The sequence below is a fragment of the Pan troglodytes genome, chromosome 1 (genome assembly GCF_028858775.2).
Source record: "Pan troglodytes isolate AG18354 chromosome 1, NHGRI_mPanTro3-v2.0_pri, whole genome shotgun sequence".
Classification (NCBI taxonomy): domain Eukaryota; kingdom Metazoa; phylum Chordata; class Mammalia; order Primates; family Hominidae; genus Pan; species Pan troglodytes.
In genome coordinates, this window is record NC_072398.2 from 210,898,855 (window position 1) to 210,919,500 (window position 20,646).

At 50.3% G+C, this 20,646-nt stretch overlaps 1 protein-coding gene across 3 annotated transcripts in view; it reads right to left on the reverse strand.

The window, feature by feature from the left end:
* The window catches only part of VWA5B1 (von Willebrand factor A domain containing 5B1), a 76,478-nt gene extending 57,336 nt beyond the window's left edge, over positions 1 to 19,142 (reverse strand). For 2 of the 3 annotated variants that reach the window (XM_063804570.1, XM_016955343.4), the window contains exon 1: positions 10,844 to 11,057. The gene's annotated coding sequence lies outside the window, so the exon portion shown is untranslated. Of the gene's footprint in view, positions 1 to 10,843; positions 11,058 to 19,069 lie in introns of those variants that run through there. The other variant, XM_054680262.2, reaches the window with a different exon arrangement.
* Between the last annotated feature and the right edge of the window lie 1,504 nt (positions 19,143 to 20,646).

The window sequence follows — 20,646 nt, forward strand, 5'->3', positions numbered from 1 at the left end:
TTCCAGCTAGGAGACTGTGTTTGGGCCTGCTAAAGAAGGGAGAAATAGGCACATCCACATTTGAAAAGATAAATGAGGGCCATCTATCTGGGCTAAGCGTGTGAAAAGATGCTTGTCGGATTAGATCAACGAGGAAGTGGTTTACATATACAGAAACTGCGCCATGCCTGTCCACTGGGGGCCCAGTAAGATTCCTGCGTTGGAGCCTCTGCTCACTGAGGGTCACTCAGAAATGCACCCACACATCGCTGGGAAAATTGGGCTGTATTACACAAATTCAGTGTACACCCACCTTTCCGGGGGCATGTTTGCAAGTTGAGCTCACCCAGCAGAGTTGCCAGCATCCCTGTGGCTCCGCTGAAAAGCACTAAGTAAATTCTCTATGTGGCTTCGAGCCTTGTCCCTGTCTCCCGCACACCGCTTCCCGTGTGCTGAGGGGCTCACCGGCTGGTGGCGCACAGGGAGAGCTGTTTCTGAATCCAGCCACTGCCCCTCTAGAGCTACTCCATTGCAGTGGGGCTTCTAGGGAGTTGAAGAGTAAATCCTTGTGCTGTGCCTGCCCGCAAAACCTTGAAGTGGTAAAATGACAGGCTTGGAAGTGAATTCCTGCCCCTGGAACCTGCCTTTCCTCTTCCTTCTCCAGTGCTCTCTCATTGGATGCTTCTTTGAAATTCAGTTTCACCCTCTGTATAGTGGGCGGGTAAAAATGTCTTCTCTTTCTTAGGGTTATTGAGAGGCTTGCAAGGGAGACACTGCCCTATAAAATGCTTGCCCCAGTTTCTGGTCCGCAGTAAATGTTGGCTATTGCTTTCATTCCCTTTTCTCTTTGGGTTATCCTCCCGGCTTCACTCTCCTACCCACTATGACTGCATCTGGGCATCTGAGTTTTGGCATTACCCCATGGGGGCTCTGGCCACCTACAGTCCTCAGACCTGCCACCCAGCCATCCTAGGGCCCCCTGCCTAGATGTTGGCTAAAGAATACATTCATTGCCTTCCCTTCTCTCTGAGGTCCCAGAGCAGTTTGGGCCAACCTGCTTCCCCGTACACAATGCGCCCCCTCCACAGAGAGGCTTTGTGGGGTGGCAGAGGGCACTGCACTGGGAGTCAAAGTGCCCCCTGGCCTGAGGACAAGTCCTGCCACCAACTGCATGTGAACCCCAGACTGGGACCCTGCCATCACACATATGGTCTAGCTATACCTCTTGGGCCTGGATGGAGCACAGCTGGTGGGGCGTAAAGATTGGTGGGGTCTTAAGACCCTGGGGTAGGGGTCAAAGCTGTACTTCTTCCTTGTTATGGTTCTTAGCACATGGAACGGTGCCTAAAACAGTTTTCAAAAAATATCAGCTAACACATATTGAGCCATGAGTAGATGCCAGGTGGCATTCTAAGTGCTTTTCATGAATTAGTTCTAGTAACCCTCGGGACAATCCTATCAAGAAGGCAAGGCTATTATCCCCATTTTGCAGAAGAGGAAACTGAAGCCCAGCGTGGTTACATTTCTTGGTCAAGGTAATACACTTGTAAGTGGTGGAGCTGGTGGTGGGATTTGGACTCCACCTTCAGAGATTCATCACCCTCTATACTTATTTGCTGAATGAATACATGAATGACCTGGAGAAGGTCCTTCCCACGGGGTCCCTCTGGGCTCTGGGTCCTGGCATCTTTATCTAACAACAAGAGGAGGTGCACCTGGAGAATTCATGCCACCCATCTCTTCAGATTGACAGTCCAGGGTCTCAGCTGCTCTGAGAGACAACCCACATCAGGACTGAAGATGTATACTCATTCCTCATGCACCCGGCCCAGTTGAAGGGATCTGTGTGTCTGACTACTTAGTCTCTTCTCAGAGGTGACACTGTTTCCTGAGTGCCAGAGGGATTTTCACACTGAATCCCCAGAAAGACCCTATGAAGCAGCTCATCCTCACTTTGCAGCAGAGGAAACCAAGACCTAGAAAGGTGAAGAAAACCTCAGGGTTACACAGTGAGTGGGTGTAGAGCCAGGATTTGAATCCAAGCATCTGGCCCCAGATCCTGGGTTGTTAATGGCGCCCCCCTGCTGCCTGCTCCTTTCCAGTGAGGTCCAGGTGCCCAGGCTGAGTTAGTGCACCTGCCAGCCAGCTGCTCTTACGCAGGGCCTGTGACCCCTCCACACCAACTGCGGCAAACCCCCAGGGCTCCACCTCTCACTGGCTTCTGCCCTTTTGCTGTGTTTTCTAGGAGTGGGGAGGTGGGGGTAGGAGTGGGGAAAGGAGACAGCATCTTCCCCATGTTTTGAGTGGAGACAGTAGATCAGTACCCTGGCTTTCTCTCCTACCAAGTCAGCACACTACAGAAGACTCCCACTTCGAAGTCATTTCAACAAGATGCCACTGGAGGCCGAGCACGGTGGCTCACGCCTGTAATCCCAGCACTCTGGGAGGCTGAGGTGCATGGATTGCTTAAGTTCAGGAGTTTGAGACCAGCCTGGCCAGCATGGTGAAACCCTGCCTTTACTAAAACTACAAAAATTAGCCAGGCAGGGCATCAGGCACCTGTAGTCCCAGCTACTTGGGAGGCTAAGGTACGAGAATCGCTTGAACCTGGGAAGTGGAGCTTGCGGTGAGCTAAGATCGCACTACTGCACTCCAGGCTGGGCAACAGAGTGAGACTCTGTCTCAAAAAACAAAAACAAAAACAAAACAAAAAACCAAAACTGGAACACAAGGGACACACAAAGAGGCCTCAGAATGGACCTCATGGGGCATCTTACTGCAGGAAAACCTCAGGCAAGCTTGGTATTGCTCCTCTTCTTGGGCTCCAGCTGGTGCAGAACCAGCTGAAGGTTAAGAGGGAAGGGAGAGACAGTTGGAGAGGCTGTATTTAGGATACCGAGTTTCCCATTGCCAACCAGGTTTAAGCAGGCAGGGTTTTAGGGTTTAGAGGTTTCCAACACTTTGCACAAACTCCTCCATTGGGTCGTAGGCACTGTGCTAAGAAAGTTATGTGGATGATCACATGGATCCCTCATAACCCTGTAAGTGCAATCTTTCTTTCTTTTTACGGGTGATCTAAGTGAACATAAGAGAGGTTAGTAAAACTGCTCAAGGTCATAAAGCTAGGAAGGGATGACTCTGGGAACTGAACTCCGGCCACTTCCATTCCAGTGCCTCTGCATTTACCACTGTGCCATAGCAAAATCCATGGTAACGGTATCCCACATCCACAGAAGCAAGAGAAAAGCCCTCTCTTTGAGAGTCCCAGGTACAACATGGGGTTGTCAGCAACACAGACTAAACCAACCAGGGACAAGGAAGCAGAGAGAGGAGGCCAGCTGCAGAGTCCCCCTCGTCAGCCAGCCTGGGCATCAGGAGCTCCTCAGGCTCTAGGAATTAGGCTCAAAGCCAGGCTTTGACTTGTAGCACTGGGTGACACAGGCAAGCTACTTCACCTCCCTGACCTCAGTTTTCTGATCTATAAAAGGGCACAGAAGTAGAGCTCGCCTCACTGCCTCATGATGATGAGAAATAGGACTGTGCGTAAAGCGCCAGGCACAGTGCCTGGCTGACTGTGAAGGTGAGCTGGTGGCTTTGCCCTGTGTAGGGGAAGGTGGGATGTGGGGATAAAGCTAATCAAGGCCAGACTTCCTGATAGGCTTGTAAGGAATCTCTTAGAAATGGGGTATCTTAGAAAAGTCTTCAAGAATTCAAAGGAAAGGATTAAAAATGATGGAATTGTAAGCAGTGAAGAGACTGTAGCCCCTGACCAGCTTACCCTTTCAAATTCACCACTGAGACTGGGCAGGGTGGCTCATGCCTGTAATCCTACCATTTGGGAAGCTGAAGTGGAAGGATTGCTTGAGGCCAGGAGTTTGAGACCAGCCTGGGCAACATAGAGGGACCATTTCTACACACATACACAAAAATTAGCTAGGTGTGGTGGCACACCTGTAATCCCAGCTTCTTGGGAGGCTGAGGTAGGAGAATTGCCTGAGCCCAGGACTTCCAGGCTGCAGTGAGATATGATCATACCACTGTGCTCCAGCTTGGGAGACAGAGCAAGACTCTGTCCCACTACCAAAAAAAAGAAAAAAAAAATCCACCACCGAGTCATGAAAGTAATCATAATGAGCCTCCATGCCTCATAGAAAGCAATTTATAATTAAAGCACTTTCACATCCATGAATTAATTAGGGCTCAATGAATAGGAGCAAAATATGGATTATTATCCCATTTTAAGGATCAGGAGACTGAGGCTCGGAGGGGAAACAACACAAGAGGTTTGGAGCTCCCAGGGCAGAGCTTCCTCTGTGAATAGGGGACCTGCTGCTTTGCTGTGCTGAGGCTTGAGAGTGGCAGAGGCCAATCCTGCTGGCCACCAGGCATTCAGATCTGCTGGTCAGCCCTGAGTGCTAGTTGTCAGAGAAGGAGGGCTAAGATCCTTGAAGGGACTCAACCCAAGATGACCTGTCCTTTCTCCCCTATTTCCCATAAGTATTCTGATCAAGGCTATGATGCCCCGCTCTTAAATAAGGCTGCATGTGATCTTCATGCCATTGTACAGATCTTCTGCCTTCTCCTCCTCTGGGTGCGTGGTAAGCTGCAGCTCCCAGCTTCCTTGAAGGCCTAGATGTGCCTCTGGCTTCAGCCAATGAAATGTGTGGAAGCGACGTGTGTCACTTCCGGGTGGAAGCTTTCAAAGCCAATGTGTGCTTGCCCATGTCATGTTCTCTGCCACAGCGATCATGGAGGAATGTGCCCCCAAGGAGCCTCCGTTAGAGGCATGGCCTACTTTGGACATGTGGCAAGAGCAGGAATTAAAACGTTGCTGCTTTTTTACTGCAGCGTAGCCTAATCTAATTGGCTAGTACAGCCATGAATGTTTGGGTCTTTGAGCAAAGGTTATGGTCCCAGGAATAGAATCCATGGAATCCAAAGGGAGTAAGAGGTGGAGGAAGGTGAGATTCTAGTGGGTCCACTAGAATATAAGCTCTAGGAAGACAGAGATCTTTGTATATTTTGTCAACAATTGCATTCCCAGTGCCTTAGAAGAGAGCCTGACAATCAGCAGGTGCTCATTAAATGTTGAATAAACTAATGAATGACCTGAGGCGAGGCAGGCAATGCAGAAGCAAGAGGCCTGAAAGGCAAAAGTGAATGTTTCTGGAAAGAACTCCATAGTCATTCATTCATAAACTCTACAAGCATTAAACACTCATCATGAGAGATCCCCATGTTAACCCAATAATTTGACCAGAAAAAGCCCACTGTAAGTGAATCCACTTAGAAGAGGGACCAACGTGTCATAGGAAAGGGTGAATGAAGAAAAGATTTCAGTTGGGATTTCATTTTGAGAAATGAGACTAAAAATATGAAAATAGAATCTTATGTTGGACCAAAATAAGATTATAGTTACAACCATGTGCCAAAACATTCAGTCCTCAAAGGACAAATCAAATATTGATTGGTTTAGCAGGGCATGGTTTTCCTGAACAAAATTATATGCTAGCATGATATGACATTTTTAAAAAGGTCATATTTCACTGTCACAGCATAATGATTAAAGTTTCTTATCATGAACTCATTGTTGTCCATATTCTCTTCTGTCATTCTCTGGCCTAAATGCCAGGTTCTCATTTATCTATGGCCTTGTGTAGGACTAGGAGTCCTCCAATGTCCTCTTTTATTGGCCTCACAAACTCCCACAACTTTCACATGATGTCAGTTTCACCGTGCAATCCTTTGGCTTTGTATAATCAGCTGCTTACCCCACCTGACAGAGAAACTGATGGACATGGGTATTGGGTGAAGGGCAGGGATCAACGCTGGTTCTGAGCAAGAACAGACATTTATTCAGGGACTATTTTTGTAAGTGGACAGTCTATTCATGTTCTCTATTAGGGTGACATTTTAAAAAACCCACAACCTTGGCCAGGCATGGTGGCTCACACCTGTAATCCCAGCACTTTGGGAGGCTGAGGTGGGCGGATCACCTGAGGTCAGGAGTTCGAGACCAGCCTGGCTAACATGGGAAAATTCTGTTTCTACTAAAAATACAAAAAATCAGCCAGGCTTGGTGGTGCACACGTGTAATCCCAGCTACTCAGGAGGCTGAGGCAGGAGAATCACTTGAACCTAGGAGGTGGAGGTTGCAGTGAGCTGAGATCGCACCATTGCACTCCAGTCTGGGCAACAAGAACAAAACTCCATCAAACAAACAAACCAACCTACAACCTCACATCTATGGGGTCACAGATAATGATTAAGCAGACTCCTCCATGGGGCCTGAATAAGGAAGGGGGGACACTGCGGCGAACCAGGTAGACCCATCTCCTGCCCTCCAGCCACTCCCTCAATGGCCACATTCTAGGCTGGGTTGGGACCATCACTCCAGCTGCCTGCCCTGGCCCTGGGTCCTGTCTCTGTCTCCACAGTGGTACCCATGGAAGGAACCTCTTGGCAGAGAGTCCTGCGCCCAGCAGTTTGATCCTCAGTGTGGTCATGGGAATAGGGAGAAGAGCTTTGTGCTGAGACACCCGGGGACCCTTGCCTTAGGAAGATTCACAAGGCACGATCTAGCAAAGGGTTTTCAGACTGGGGACTAGGATCCTTCCAGACCCCAGTGAGGATTCAAGAGGTGAGATTTCAATTTCTCCGGCTTGTTAATTTGTCTTCCTGAGATCTTGATCTGACCACAGTGCTTCCTTGCTCTGGGACTGTTCATAGTCTTAACTAAGCCTGACTTGCTCAAGTCAAATTCAGCTCTGCCCCACAATCCCCCTTTGCAGCCTGATTCCATATTTCTCTTCCGCTCTGACTCTGTGTTCCAGACTAGAATATGTGCTCTTCCCCAGACCTCTGTGAGCCTCAACTTTGCACCCTTGTTTACGTTCCTCCCTCAACCCAGAGCCCTGTGATCCCATCTCTGTGTTTTGAAACCTACTCATCCTGCTGGGTCCCTTCAAATCCACCTCCTCCCTGAAGCCTTTCCCCACCGCTTTATCTAGGAGTGATTGCTCCCTCCTCTGGGCCCCTAGGATCCAGCTTTGCTCAGCTAAATCCTGCTGTAACAATCTCCATGCATGGAGCGGTCTTAAGTTCTCTTCTAGAGGGTGGCACTGCTGTTTGCTATGGCTAGCTCTTTGAGCTCTCCAAGGCTCAGTTTTATCACCTGTAAAGTAGAGATTAGTAAAACCTCATGGGAGGCCAGGCATGGCGGCTCACGCCTGTAATCCCAGCATTTTGGGAGGCTGAGGCGGGCGGATCACCTGAGGCTGGGAGTTTGAGACCAGCCAGACCAACATGGAGAAACCCCGTCTCTACTAAAAATACAAAATTAGCCTGGCGTGGTGGCGCATGCCTGTAATCCCAGCTACTTGGGAGGCTGAGGCAGGTGAATTGATTGAACCTGGGAGGCGGAGGTTGCAATGAGCCGAGATTATGCCATTGCACTCCAGCCTGGGCAACAAGAGTGAAACTCCGTCTCAAAAATAAATAAACAAATAAATAAAACCCCATGGGTAAGGCACCAGGTAAGGGAATGACACAAGGCAAGAAAGAAACTAGATACTACTCTTTGTCCCTTTTTCCCCAACCCCCGTGTCTAACTGTTCCTTCTCTGCTAGTTTTGCAGGCTCATCCTTGGGGCCAGGACTATAGAGAGGCAAGTGACCAGACGCCGAAGACAAAAATTCCTCCAGGTTCAAACTTGCCCTACCCTGCTTTGATGCATAAGCAGTTGACTCAGTAAAGATGTGTCTCTGACCCAGCCCTTGCCTCTGTACCTCAAATCCAGGAGCTCTTCTCCTGAGTGTTATTTTGCATAAGCTTGGGTAATTGATGACCACTGGTCTCCCCACTTGAGACTGCAAGCCTCTTGAGGACAGAGACCCAACATCCCGCCCAGAGCCCGGCATGAAGTGGGTGCCCAGTGATCCAATGGTTTTCATTCCTTTCCCTATTTCCACCCTTTCTTGTCTGTTCATTCAAACTGACACTGATCGACGAAGACCTCCTGCCCCTCCCAGCCCTGCCTGCACTCACACTGCAGTCATGTGGGAAACACTTCCCTGCTCCTCTCTGTCCACCCACGTAGCCACATCCATCCATTGCTTCCTCCAAATCCCCACTCTAGTGTCACCTCCTTCAGGAAGCCTGCCTAGCCCCACACAGAACACCGCTGATCCCAATCCCCTCTCCCTAAGGAATCCAGGAACCCAGAGGGTTTCATAGGATGAAAAGACTTGTGCACCCCTGGTGACCTGGAGTCATACTCAGTCCAGTGACCCCACTGGGCTGTTCCCAGTTCCCCCAGGGATGTCTGTCAGCTTCCTGTTTAGGTGACCCTCTTCTTGGCCTTGCTCAAGCCCCTTCCCAGGCTGACTGGAGTAAGGACGCCTGTGAGACCACGAGAAACCTGTGTCTGTATAGCCTGGTCATTGGTCACTGGAGGTTGTGTTGTAGAGGGAACCATCGAGGTACTGAGAGAAACCCAGGTAGGTATTTAGCAGAGAGGACAACCGGTATCCGAAAAGGAGCCCAGGCCAGTGGCCTGGAGGAGTGCTGCCCCTGAGCCCCTGGGTGCCTCTTCCACTGCCCTCCTTTCCTCAGAGCTGTCCCTTGTCCCCATGGAGCTGGCCTCTCACAGAGCCATAACCAGCATTCGCATCATTGGTAACAAGAGGCCAGCCAGTCAGTGAAGGTGCTGGCTCAGAGCAGAGCCTGGAGCAAAGCCGCAATGAGTGAGACAGAGGAAGCACAAAAGTGCTTCTTCCCTCTGGGCCCAGGGGCTGCCAGGTGAGTAGGGGCCACAGGGATGGCTGAGTGGGTGTCCTAGCTCCTTGGAACAGAACACTGGTGTCATCACCCTGGGTGGGGCTGCCTGTCTTCTACCTCCTCCTCCCAGCTGGGACAACTTTACTAACAGCCTAATCGCCAGTGTCTAGAGCACCTTCTGAGAGCTGTGTCTGGCCCAGATCTGGGGCTGGTCTTCACCCCATTTTCTGTGAGGTCACAGATCCTGAGTTTCCTAATCCCTGAAGCTGAGGAGGCTGCTCAGAGCCTGAGCCATTTCCAGGTCAGGAGCCTTGGCACATTTCAAGCCAGCAAGGCAGCGGGGTCTGCAGGCCACCCACCCGGGCACAGTGACCACCAGCCCTGCACCATCACCTGGATGGGGCTGGATTGGAGACAACTGAAGCACTATCCCTGCAGACAGATGCCAGCCAAGGCTGGGTGATGAGGGCCCCACAGCCACATATCAGACTTTGGGGACCCTGCCCAGCAACCTTTGGGTCAAGTTCAATTCACAATTCTCTGCATGTGCACACGTGTGCACACACACACACGTATGCCACTGCACTCTTAAATCCCTGCACAGCAGCAAACACAGGCTGTCCCCCACATGCACCCACAAACACATAAACACATTTATATACACACACAGACCCGCTTACCAACTCATGTAGTTCCCTGATACACGTCCCTACCCTCCAGGTAATCCCCTTACACACACACATGCCCTAATATACCTTTCCAGAGCATATGCCTGCATGCATCACACGCACACACATGCACATGTGCTCAGCCCCACCGGCCAACCCAGCTGACCACAGAGCCTCGTGGCCTCACCACCTCTTCCCAGGAGCAGGAGGACCAGAGCTCATCCAGACCCCTTTGAGCCTCGTCCAGTCCCCATGAGCTGGCTGGGTTTAGACAGGTGAGCCCAGGGAAGGGGCTGCGCCTCAGCAGAGAAGACTTACTTCCTAAGTCTAAAAAAAAAAAGAAGGAAGGAGGTGAGGAAGGACGGGGGGGGGAGGAAAGAAAGAGAGAGAAAGAAAGAGAGGGAAAGAAAAGAGAAAGAGAGAGAGAGGGAAAGAAAAAGAAAAAGAAAAAAAGAAAAAAGAAAGAGAGAAAAAGCAAAAGAAGGAACGGGGTTAGTGGGAGAGGCAGGATGGTGTGACGCCTGTTGCTCTTCACAAGGGAGGAGGGAAAGGTTCTGGCCCCCGCCCCACAGGCCTCCTTCTGCTGCTGTGGTGCCGGCGGCGGGAGCATGGGGTGGAACTGTTGGGGCTGCCGCAGACGTTATGGTGGAACTTCCAGCGGAGGCTTGATGCGTTAGCAGGCGCCACACTGCACCCGCTGCTGAGTTCCTCTCCACTAGCCGCCTCCCTCTGCCCGAGGACCTTTTCTCCTTCCCCTCTTACCTTGCAGGAGACACGGGGCCCAGGAAAGGGTGTGCGCTTGGCCGGTGGCTCTGGGGATGGTCACAAGCTGCGGGGCATCCGAAGGGCAGCAGGCATGAGCCCGGCTGCCGGGGTGGGCACCCTGCAGAGCTCCTGACTGCCCCAGAGCTCTGGAGGACAGATGAGGGATGATGGGGGACTGACCAGGAAGTGGTGGAAACAGGTGGCAGGGACGGAAGGTTGAGAGAGGGAGGAAGGAGGCAGAGACAGAGAAGAGAGAGACAGAGACACAGAGAGAAGGAGACGCAGAGACTCACACACAGAAAAAAGAGAAACAGACACAGAAAGCAAACGAGAAAGAGAAGAGGGAGCAGAAGGTGTGGGGAGGGAGAGAAATAGAGGAGACAGACAGAGAGAGAGAGAGAGAGAGAAAGAGAGAGAGAGAGCTGGACCTGAGTAGCAACATGTGGCCGTGCTCCCTCACTTCTTATGCTGAAGCATCCTGGGCTCCTCCCCATGGTGCCTGCACACAGTGTACACACCCTGACACACATGCCCATAGACACACAAACTCACCCCCCCCCCCCCACACACACACACTCATGCATGCCCTTGCCCACCCAGAGCAGCCCCCTTGTCCAGCCTCTCCTCCTGACACAAGTGGGGCCAGCCCTTACCTTACCCCAGAAGCAACACGTGTCTGGGTACACACTCTGTCTCTCCACTGCCACAGTGACTGCCTTCTGCACCCAGCACTGCTGGAGGTGCGGTCCGGGGCTGGGCTCCAGTGCCCAAGTCCTGCGCCCGCTGCCCTGGCAGCTGGCTTGATCAATGCCCACATTGCGATAGCTGTTTAGGTGGCCTGCAGGAAGCCGAGCCATTTGTTTTGTCAGAGCGTAACCATGACAATCACCCCATACGCACACACCGCTGGTGCTGTTTCCCCACCCCTCGCCCTTCCCTCCCCCCTTCTCCGGAGCACAGGAGAAAGCTGGAGGCCACTTAGCAGCCTCAGCTAATCCCTGCTGGGGCTGAAGGAAAGGGCCTGGCCTGTGATAACAGTCCTGCGGGCAGCTCCTCCCTGGGGAGTGGGGCTGCCTCCAGGGTATTTCAACACTGTGCAGAGTCTGCCTGGGCCAGGGGTACCTACTGCCTGTGCAGGAGCTGGCCCCTCTATATCTCCCTGCCCCCCAGCAAGTTTATTTTTTAGCCAAGTGTTACAAGCTGCCAATCCATTCTCCCCCATGAGGCCACGGTGTAGTGAACAGACAGTATTGGTGACCGTGGTCATGGGCAGGTCCTCTGCCGGGGCCTTTGGCCATGCCTATTCACCCTTAGAGTCCCAAGCCATCCCTTGCTGCTCCTGGCCATGCCAAAGCCACACGGGAAATTGCTAGGATTCTAGGTGCAGCCCCTGGGGGCATCAGACTGGAGGTCTGGCCTTTGGAGATACAAAGTTGCGTAGCCCAGAGAGCCAGGGGCTTGCTATAATCAAGGAAGTCAGTGGCCAGCTGTTGTGTGGGACAAAATCTGGTTGGGAACCTGTGTACCAGGTTCCTGGAAATCGGTGTCTTACTCATCATCACTTTCCCCAAGCACTGGCTCCAAGGCCCGGCTCAAGGTGAGCAAGTGTAAGTATCGAACTGAACTCTAAGGACTGCAAAATCTAAATTCAGAGCCTAGAGTTAAAGAGTTCAAAGTTGAAAGATGCTTCAGAGGTACAGGATGAAGCGAATGATCACACATCTCATTTAAGCCTTATAAAAATCCTCAAGAAGAGGGCCTTTCTTCCAGGTTTACAGAGAAATTGTGATTTGGAGAGGCAGAATGACTTGCTGAAGGTACAGAGCCATGAAATGACAGAGCAGGGATTCAAATTCACAGTGATCCCAACACCAGAAACTCCACCATATCTTATTGGCTTTTTATAGCTGTCACTGTGAGCTGGGCACCGCACACATAGCCTGGAAGAAGTGCATCTCACTTGTTCTGTACCAAACACTGGGAGGTGGATGCTATGCTATGTTCATTTCAAATATGAGTTCAGAGAGGTGATGTGAGTTTCCTTAGGCCACACAGGACGTGGAGGAGCCAAAGTTGGAACCCAGGTCTGTCTGATGCCACCTCTCCACCCTACCTCCTTCTCCACACAAGAGACTTCATCTGGGACAGATGATCAGCTCCTCTTCTGGACTCTCTGCCTAAGGAGAGAGGAGCCTGAGGATAGGATAGGGGTAGTGGGTGGATGCAATGGCAAAAGGGAGCACAGATGTCAGGTGGGGTGCAAGAACTCCCAGCTGGGGTAACAGATGATATGTGATCTTAGCCAGAAGTCCACGAACCGGTGATTCCCCATTATGCAGTCACACCTTAGGGTTCCAAAAGAGTTTTGAATCCTCCCCCAAGAACTTCATGAAACATGCTACCTGAAGTCTCAGGACTTCCCCATCCATGAAGGTGTCAGACAGTTGAAAGGGAAGCCCCAGCAAAAGAACCTTAGAGAACATTCTGGAGGGGGAATTTGGGGGCACTGCTGGGCAGAGGGAATGGAGGAGGTGAGAGGAAGGTGAACTAGACACGGGCAAATGAACTTCTCAGGCTTGGCTCTTTCGCCTGGATTACCTCTGAAGGCCGGCTGGGGTGTTGGATCAGTCTCCAGAGAGAAGCAAAACTGCTGTCATAGGCTGAGGAGAAAATGATAGGTTGGGCAATGGAAAGGTGCCTCTGTCATACAAGAACTAACCAAGGATGAGACAAAGCTTACCTTCAGTTCGATACTTACACTTGCTCACCTTGAGCCGGGCCTTGGAGCCAGTGCTTGGGGAAAGTGATGATGAGTAAGACACAGATTTCCAGGAACCTGGCACACAGGTTCCCAACCAGATTTTGTCCCACACAACAGTTCCCTGAAGCCTTTCTGCATGCATTATTTTATTTAACCCTCACAATCACCCAGTGCAGCAGGTACCATCAGCCCCGCTCCACAGGGGGTGGGGACTGAGCCTGAGAGGTGAAGTGACTGGCCTTTTGTTATAGCCAAGAAGTGGCAGAGCTGGGATTCAAACTCAGTTCTCCATGACTCCCAAGTCTAGCATCCTTGCAACAATGCCACACGATCTCATGCCTCTTAGAGTGGCTATGAGTCACTTTTCAGCTCAGAGAGTCCTGGTTCCTTGGAGATAGGGGACCGGGGCTTGGGGACATAGCCACTTAGAATTCTAACCTCCACCACCCCCACACATCCCCAGGCTCCCAAAGTCCAATTCTCAGTCCCCCACAAAGTTCAAGATCCCTGTCTCCCAGTGAATATGGGACCAGAAATCTGTATCCACTGGTCATCCTTTTGACTAAACCGTCCCAAGCCTGGAGTTTACATTTTAGGACCAAAACTCTTTGGGAGAACAACATCAGCCTCGTTGAGTGGATACAAGGCATGAAGAGGACATGAGAGGCGGCGGGAGACAGAGGACCTGAGATGTGAATGGTGTGTGTGGAGAAGGCTGAGAGCTGCCTCTTCTTGCAGGGTTCAAGATTTTCTTACCCCATTGTATTAGTTTCCTGGGGCTCCCAGAACAAATGACCACAAACTGAGTGGATCAAAACAGCAGGCATTTATTCTCTCATATTTCTAGGGGCTAGAAGTTTGGAATCAAGGTGCCAGTGGGGCCGCACCCCCTCTGAAGTCTTTGCAGAAGAACTGTTCCTTGCTCCCTCATAGTTTCTGGCAGTTGCTGGCAATCCTTGTCATCCTGCGGCTTGTAGCTGCATCCCTCAACTTCTGCCTACATTTTCACAGGCCCGTCTTCCCTGTGTGTGTCTCCATGTCTGTCTCCAAATCTCCCTTTCCTTTCTCATATAAAGACACTGGATTAGGGCCCATTCTAACCCAGTATGACTGCATCTCAGCTTGATCACATTTGCAAAGACCCTACTTTCAAGTAAGGTCACATTCACAGGTACTGGGGGTTAAGACTTGAACATATGTTACACCATGGAATACTATGCAGCCATAAAAAAGGAATGAGATCATGTCCTTTGCAGGGACATGGGTGAAGCTGGAAGCCATCATCCTCAGCAAACTAACACAGGAACAGAAAACCAAACACCGCATGTTCTCACTCATAAGTGGGAGTTGAACAATGAGAACACATGGACCCAGGGAGGGAAACAACACACACCAGGGCCTGTGGGTGGGGGTGAGGGGAGGGAGAGCATCAGGACAAACAGTTAATGCATGCAGGGCTTGAAACCTAGATGAGGTGTTGATAGGTGCAGCAAACCACCATGGCATGTGTATACCTATGAAACAAACCTGCACATTCTGCACATGTATCCCAGAACTTAAGAGTTAAAAAAAAAAAGGCTTGAACATATCTTCCAGAGGGACACAATTTAATCCACAATACCCATTCAGAGGAAATAAAGGACACAGGACAGGCATGATTCCAATAGGCCAGGTTGCTGAACTTCTAGAAGTTCAGAGAGGCCAGGAAAGGAAGTAGCAGCATAATAGGATGATTAAATGTGGACTCTGGTACCAAATAGCTTGGGTTCAAACCCTGGCTTGATCATTTCCCAGCTGTGTGCCCTTGGGAAGATTACTTAACCTCTCTCTGTGCTTCAGTCTCCTCTCTGCAAAATGATGATGCCTTGAATTGCTGTTATGATCATTAAGTGAGTTAATATTTGCAAAGGGCTTAGTAAGCACCATACAAGCATCTGTTAAAATAACATGCAATGTTAATAAACATGCAATGTTCCCTAGATGAATATTACTATGTTATAGGGGTGAAACTGAGATCCATAAAGGAGAGATGACTTCTCCCAGGTCACCTGGTCAGGCTAGCCAGGGTACAGGCCATTTCTGCCGCCTTCCTTCAGGGTTGCCCTCTGGAGAGGCTAAATCTCCTTCCTATTTGTTCTGCAGTTGGAGAATGCAAGGTGGATGGTCTGGAATGGCAGCAAGAGAAGAGAGGTGGGTGCAGAGATGAAGAGGGAATTCAGAGGACAGAAGCAATGGATTCCTCCTGCCTGCAAACACACACCTCTTTTCCCACCCAGCCCTCTGTTTACATGATTGAAAGCAATTGTGCAGCTGTTTCTGCCCACATGGAGGGAAACAAATCTCTGGAGTGTGTAACTAACACATTCTGGATAAGAAAGGAAAGCTAGTCCTTCAGTGATGCAGCCTGGGGGGGCGGCCAGAGCAGGGCTGTCAGAGAGACTAGGGAGAGTCTAGATGGGGGACAGGGGCCTAGGGGTGGCTCTTTCCCTAGAACATCCTGAGCAGGGTAGCCAGGCTGCATAGGCATTGCATCTGAGAGGACCCCTGCCTCAGGCTTAATTCCTGAAGGGGTTGGACCCAGCCAAGTATGGCTGTGGGGTATGAAGGGGGCCGAGCTCAAGTTTTGGAGACAGTTGGGCTCTTGGCAAACAAACACACAAACAAACAAACCCTCATGAACTCCCTTTCTCTCTACTCTTCTGTTCCAACCTCTTACCTGGTCCAGGAAATTGCATGACTTGCCCTAGTTCTTCACCCCTCCCTGTGTCCATGCCCTTTGCTATGTGATTTGGCAGTTCTTCCTCTAAAAAGGTGGAATGTTGCTCCCATCCCTTCACCTTGGGTTCAGCCACATGACGTAGCCAATTTAATATTGGTGGGAATTACATAATTAAAGGCTGATAAAGGGCTTGCCTGATTGGGTTTGTTCTCTTGGGACTCTGCCCCTGTTGCCATAAGAAAAATACGCCAAGATTGGCCCACTGGTTCCAGGAGGAGAAGAGATACACAGAGCAGCACCAAACCACCCCAATCAAGCCCAGCTGAAATCAGCCAACTGCAGATGCAGAAGCAAGTCGAGCACAGCTCAGCAGAGCTGTCCAGCAGAGCCCAGCCAGGATCAACCAATTCTTAGCTTATCTAGAGATATGTGACCATAAATTATTGCTGCTTTAAGTCACTGAGTTTGGAGTGGTTTGCTATGCAGCATTTTCTGGCTATAGCTAACTGATACACCACTGTATTAGTCCATTTTCATCCTGTTGATAAAGACATACTCAAGACTGGGAAATTTACAAAAGAAAGAGGTTTAATTGGACTTACAGTTCCACGTGGCTGGGGAAGCCTCAGGATCATGGAAGAAGGCAAGGAGGAGCAAGTCATGTCTTACATGGATGGCAGCAAGCAAAAAAGAGTGTGTGCAGGAAAACTCCCCCTTATAGGAACCATCAGATCTCATGAGACTTACTCACTATCCACGAGAACAGCATGAGAAAGACCTGCCCCTGTGATTCAAGTACCTCCCACTGGGTCCCTCCCACAACATATGGGAATTCAAGATGAGATTTGGGTGGGTACACAGCCAAACCATATCAACCACCTCTTGTAGATTTCAGCTTCCTGATGTCTTTTGGGTAAGTCCTCCTCTCCATTCCCCTGGCATCAGTTCCAGCCTCCTAACAGCTTCCTACCTGGTCTCTCTGTCTCTAGTCTCATGGATTCCAGTCCATTCCCCACGCTGTAGCCAGATCTTTGTAATATCTGATGATACTTGTACCCATCTGTTAATCCCTTTTCTCAACCTGCCCTGAAGCCCTTCATTGACTCTCCCATGGCCTTCCATAAAAAGTCCCACTTGTTAGCATAACATTCAAGGCCTTTTATGATCTGTATTGATGTCTGGCCCTGCTCCTATGGACTCTTCACTCCAACCACATAGAACTACTTGAGGTTTCCTGGACTTGGAGTTGTCTCACACCTCTGAGATTTTACCCATGTCGATTCCTCCATCTAGAAGACACCCTGCCACTTCCCCTCTTGGCTCTCTTCTACCTGCCCTGCAAAGGAGAGCTGAAGTATCTCCTCCAGGAAGCAGAACCATCCTGTTAGATTACCTGACGTAGGGGGCCACAGTGTCCCATGCCCAGCACAGGGCCCCACACACAGTAGGTGCTCAATTAATATAATACTGGATGAAGAAGTAAATGAGACCTCAGAGGCAGCATCATGTCTCATGTACACCTGTATTCACGACATCTATTGCTGATCTTGACACACAGAGGGGCTTCATAATTATTTGTTGAATCAGCAAATGAAAGAACATATGACCCTATTACCTCAGTACCCCCAAAGAATCATGGCAAGCTACTCCTCTCCTCCCCAGAGAAGGTGGCAGTGGCAGGGAGTGGGGAAGCCTTGGCACCTGACATAGGCGGGAAGAAGGTGGGAGAGAGATCATGGCATGCCATGGGGCCGGGTGGTGGAAGCCATCTGCTCTAGGTCCAGGCAATAAGAGTTGCATTTTCTGTAGGGAATTTAAAAACAATTCAACTCAAAGTCAGTTTTCGTTTTATTATCACCTTATGGTGTTATGTTAAAACAAAGCACTGAGAAAATAATCCTCCTCACTGACCACGCCAGTGCCTATGCCTTAATGCCCCAGTACAGGGAGGATAAACCCCCTTTTAGCCATGACGTTGAGTCTGTCCCACCAGAGGACAGCCTTGGAGAGACAGGACAGCTGAGAATCTGTCAAAGGGGTCCTAACAACCTCAGTGTATCCAGCCTAGGTTACAAAGGCTTATGCCCTAGGTGTAATGCTATGTAGCTTAGGTTGGATGCCAGGAAGCCACAGGCAAGCTCACAGGGCACATAGCCAGAAGGTGGTAGAGGCAGAGTTTGTGCCAGGTCTCTGTGCTACCAAAGCTCACAAATGCACCTTCCAGGTCCTGTCTGTAGCTGGTCCTCGAGCTTGGTCTCCTTCTGGCCACTGCTGGCCCCTTTGGGCTTTGGCTGAAGGCTCAGCGTTTGTTGAGAAGGGAGGAGTCAAACTGGAGCCTGCTCTCATCACCTTTAGTGGCAAAAGCCTTAGGAAAGAGGTCCTCCCTGGCTTCGGGGACCAGTCTTTACTCAGAGCCACCCGGCACTCACCTAAATAATGACACCCACCCCTGGATCCCTGGGGGTCAAACATGAGTCCTTGTTCCATCACTGGCTATTTGTGGGGACCATTTTTCCTTTCTGAAGCTTGATTTTCTTATCTTTAGAGTGGGGATGGGAGTTCCTGTCTCCCCACTGGTGAATGGCAGCCCAGGCCACCGTGATGCTTTCTCCAGCCCTGCCCTCATTTCCCTCTGGGACAACTGCAACAGCCTCTCGTGTCCTGCTTCCCCTCAGACACCTCCCAAATGCTCTCTATGCAGCAGCCAGAATGGACCTTGCAAAGCATCAAATTCAATCTTAAGACACGCTGATTAAAGTGGTCAATGTCTTCCCATTGTGCTTGGATGAAGACACAATTCCTCTTCACCTCTGCCGACAAGAGCCTGCAGGTCTGGTCCCTGCAAATGGCTCCCACTTCATTTCCATCCACTCCACACCATCCAGAAACACTGGATCCCTTTCAGGCCCTCATTGGCTCTGGGCTATCTGGGTTTTGTCTAAGCTGTTTCCTTTACCCAGAATGTTCTTCCCTCCTCCCTTCAATTAAAGCCGTTAGTTCTTCAGGTGTCAGCTCAAGCATCACTTCCCCAGGAGACCATCAAGGTCACACCCTCCAATCTCCAGTTCTCGTGCCCTGAGTACCAGTCCCTCTGTAGATTGTGTAGCACTTATCACAACTGCAATTAACAACTTGATGAATGTCTTTCTCCTCTACTACAATGCAAGCTCAATGAAGGCCAATACCTTAGCTCTTTCGGTTACTTCCTCTGCTATGCCACGCTTGGCGCCTGCACCAGGTAGGCACTCAGAAAATATTTGTTGAACAACTGAGTATAAGCCAAATGAAATCACTAATGGAAAAGACCTTTATCAAGAATAAAAGGTATCCATTTGGAATTATTATTATACCTACTTAATAGGCGATAAAACTGAAAAGCCAAAAAGTTAAGGAACTTACCTGTCTCTTGGCTTAGTGGCAGAGCCAGGGCCGGAACCCAGACATAGTTCCTGGCACACAGAGGGGCTTGATCCCTGCTTACTGAGCTGACGCGGGTTCTCCCTACAACTTCAGCACCCTGTGCCCTGCACCCTGCTGTCTCTCCTGGAGGCAGGCTGCTTGGAGTGTACAGATGGCTGCTGGCAGAGGTCGGTGCTGGCTGGAGATGACTGCTCTGTCATCAGGTGCCTGTTTCTTATTCATGATCTGTTGCCATTCATAGTGCCTTGGTACAAACAAACAAGCAGCGACAGCTCCTGGCTTCAAAGCTGTCCTGGGGGCAGGAACACAGCCTGGCCTGGCCAGGGGCCCCAGGCAGCTCACTGATGGCAGGGAGAGCCAGGGGCTGGGCAGATGCAAGCGTCTGAGAACAGGTGGCTGATCAAGGCAAGGGAGGGCTGCTAGAGGGACAAAAAAGGGCTGAATCTCTGAAGCTATCAATCTTGCACCGTGCTCTTCCAGCTTTTTAAAAATAGACACATGGCAAAAACAAATTTTAAAAAAGGAGGAAAACAAAGGTAAATAGATTCTTTCAAGTGTGGTCAGGAGTACTTCCATGTGTTTCCTGCCCTCTGGCCTCTCATGCTCCCCTCTGCCCCACACCCAGGAGAAAAGGAGAGTGCATTTCTAGTGCCTGAAATCTTCAGGCTGCCTGGGACATTGTGTGAGTATATTGAGGACCTACCAGGTACCTGGGGCTGTGTTTTACACATGCTGATTCGTGCCATCCTCGAAACAGCCCTGGGAAGTGTTTGGGTTTTATTTGTTTTGTTTTAATTCAACCAGTATTTGAGCATCTCCTCTGTGTAGACACTGGGCCATGATTGGTCAACCCAATAGACATTGTCTTCACCATCTGGATCCTACACTCCACAGCAATGAGGTCATTAAAGTCTTGATAAGTGCTGCAAAGGGAATAACTTGAGTCATTTGCTACAGAGTCACTAGGGTGGGGGACTGGGATTACTATGTTGTATTGGGAAGTCAGGGGGGTGCTTCTTTGAGGAGGTGACACCCGAGCTGAAAAATGCAAGATGAGGAGGAACCCAGCTCCCAGCTGTTCAAAGGGTGGGGCAGGGGAGGAGCATTCAGAGACAGTGGGAGCAATAATTCCAAAGGGTAGGAAGGGGCTCCGTAAACCCAAGGAAGAGAAAGGGGATGAAACGGGCCAGAGCAAAGTGAGAGTGGCCCACACCAAGGAGAGGGGCAAGTAAGAGGTCGGAGGGACAGACGGGTCACCATGAGAGTTCACTGGGGGATATATAAAGAGGGCAAATGTGCTTTTGTTGCATTTTATGAGCTCATCCTGGCCACTGGGTAGAGAATGGGTTAGAGTAGGGGAAGCCGGGAGAAGATCATGGAGACGCTACTGTGGTAATAGATCAAAGATGGTGGTGGTGGTGGGGAGCGGTAGGGGACGGAGAGCAGTGGATGGATTGGGTGTGGGTGAAAGGGAAAGGAAAGAATCAAGGGTGCCTCCCCAGTTAGGGGTTTGTGTAATTACATGGGTGGTGGTGCCATTTGCAGAAATAGGCAAG